We start from the raw sequence: 2,500 nt of genomic DNA, 5'->3' as shown, positions 1-2,500 counted from the left end.
CTTTCCTACTGCTCAGAGTCGACTTTATCAGACAGAATACAGCAGGAGGAATTGTCCCCCCCTTCTGGTTTTGATAGCGCAGGGACACCTTAGTTACACATATGCTTCTCTATGCTTTCCTACTGCTCAGAGTCGACTTTATCAGACAGAATACAGGAGGAGGAATTGTCCCCCCCTTCTGGTTTTGATAGCGCAGGGACACGTCAGTTACACATATGCTTCTCTGGGCTTTCCTACTGCTCAGAGTCGACTTTATCAGACAGAATACAGGAGGAGGAATTGTCCCCCCCTTCTGGTTTTGATAGCGCAGGGACACCTTAGTTACACATATGCTTCTCTATGCTTTCCTACTGCTCAGAGTCGACTTTATCAGACAGAATACAGGAGGAGGAATTGTCCCCCCCTTCTGGTTTTGATAGCGCAGGGACACCTTAGTTACACATATGCTTCTCTATGCTTTCCTACTGCTCAGAGTCGACTTTATCAGACAGAATACAGGAGGAGGAATTGTCCCCCCCTTCTGGTTTTGATAGCGCAGGGACACGTCAGTTACACATATGCTTCTCTGCGCCTTCCTACTGCTCAGAGTCGACTTTATCAGACAGAATAGGAGGAATAAGGACAGGGTGTGATTTCTGGGGGTGATGGGGTGGGGGTGGGGGGGGGGTCCTCCCCCCCTTCTGGTTTTGATAGCTCCACTTCTGCTCCATTCCTATTAATGATTTTATTCTCGTGGTAGCCCCATAATGCATGCTGTTCCACCAAGTCGAACGCTGTTATAGTCATTAAAAAGTTCTCTGAAAAGGTCCCAAGAAGAACCCTTAAAGTTCTCAGAAGAAGCTAAAAGTTCTTGGGAGAACCACAAGCAGTGGTGTAGTCTACGTAGAATGCAGGTATACGGAGTATACGCATTCAAAATCTCAGGGATTTCAGTATACCCACTTAATTGATTGATCCATTATTTAGAACAGCACAAATATATACAGTATACCCACTTTAAAAAATGCTCAAATATACAGTATAACCACCATGAAAAAGTAGACCACACCACTGACCACAAGGTTCCTTATAGAGAGCCTGTAGGGGTGTAATATACTTTTTTATGGAAGCTAAAAGTTCTTGGGAGAACCACAAGGTTCCTTATAGAGAGCCTGTAGGGGCTCTAGTGACAATTGAAGTGTTCCCCAAAGAACCTCTATTGGTAATTAACATAACCACAATGGTAGCTGAGGATCCTTTCTTGTCATTTTACAATTGTTATTTCTTATAGTTGTTTATACTTCTCTTTACTTTATGTGGCTATGTGATCGTGGAACGTTCTCCTCTTTCCCAGTCATAGTACTGCCACAATAGGCGAGAGCAGGGCCGCTGACAGCTTAGGCTGGGCCCAGGACAATGCCACCCAAGTGGGCCCCCCACCCAATACACACAATGTAATGAGAACCCATTTCTGGGCCCCCTTCCTCCCTGGGCCCAGGGCAACAGACCCCTTTGTCCTCCCCTGTCAGCTTCCCTGGGCGAGAGTAGTGTGTGGGGACCTTATAGCCTGATTATCATGACTTTCAAATCTCTTCGAGACTTGGTCTGACCAAGACCATAACAACTAATGTTCTAAAACGGCATGGTTGACCCACCTGGTTTGCTACTGGTCGAGGGCAGAAAAGGCTGAGCCAAAGTTTAAACCAAACATTTTCTTTGTCCCAATAGAACGTCTCTGCTTAAACCACGTCACTGCCTTGAGCACGTTTCTACTCAGGACCGTTGGAGATGCACAAAGTTAATTGGTTCCAAACAAAGTGGGTGGAGTTCCCTAGCCCGGCGAAGCTCAGAATGTTCCTGAACAAGCTGTTTGCCTGAATAGTAGCAGAGGCGAAGGTGTTGCGTCATTGTGAGGGCGGCGCCTGGAGAGGTATTTACCTTTCTCCTGATATATGGAAGAGAAAATTTGAATTTTAGCCATGAAAGAATTTTAGCAATGAAAACAATTGAATACATGTAGCTGTGAAATGCTTACCGTCTGTAATAAGAGTTGATGCACTTATAACACTTGAGGAAACAGAAAAGAAATGTTCTAATATTAGTTGCCTCTTCGTGTTTACAGTGTTCTGTTGCATTGTACTGTTGCACTGTGTATAAATATAGTCGAGTGACGAAGTGTAAAAACATTTCAAACGTGGGGTCTGGGAAAGACTGTGACTTTTAATGACCCCCAATCACGCCGTCAGCGTTTCCCCCTCCATGGTGTGTGTGTGTGTGTGTGTGTGTGTGTGTGTGTGTGTGTGTGTGTGTGTGTGTGTGTGTGTGTGTGTGTGTGTGTGTGTGTGTGTGTTTCCCCCTCCATGGTGTGTCAGACTACTGAGACCGTGCTGGCGAGAATTCCCAGGCACTGATTTCCTGTCCTCTCTGTGTTGAAGGGAGGGGGGGGTGGAGGGATGAGGAGAGAGGGGGAGAAGGGACATGGGGAGGGAGAGGAGAGGGGCTGGATTTAGGATGAAGGTCC

The sequence above is a fragment of the Engraulis encrasicolus genome, chromosome 9, assembly GCF_034702125.1.
Source record: "Engraulis encrasicolus isolate BLACKSEA-1 chromosome 9, IST_EnEncr_1.0, whole genome shotgun sequence".
NCBI classification, from domain to species: domain Eukaryota; kingdom Metazoa; phylum Chordata; class Actinopteri; order Clupeiformes; family Engraulidae; genus Engraulis; species Engraulis encrasicolus.
Note: the sequence above shows the minus strand (reverse complement) of the source record.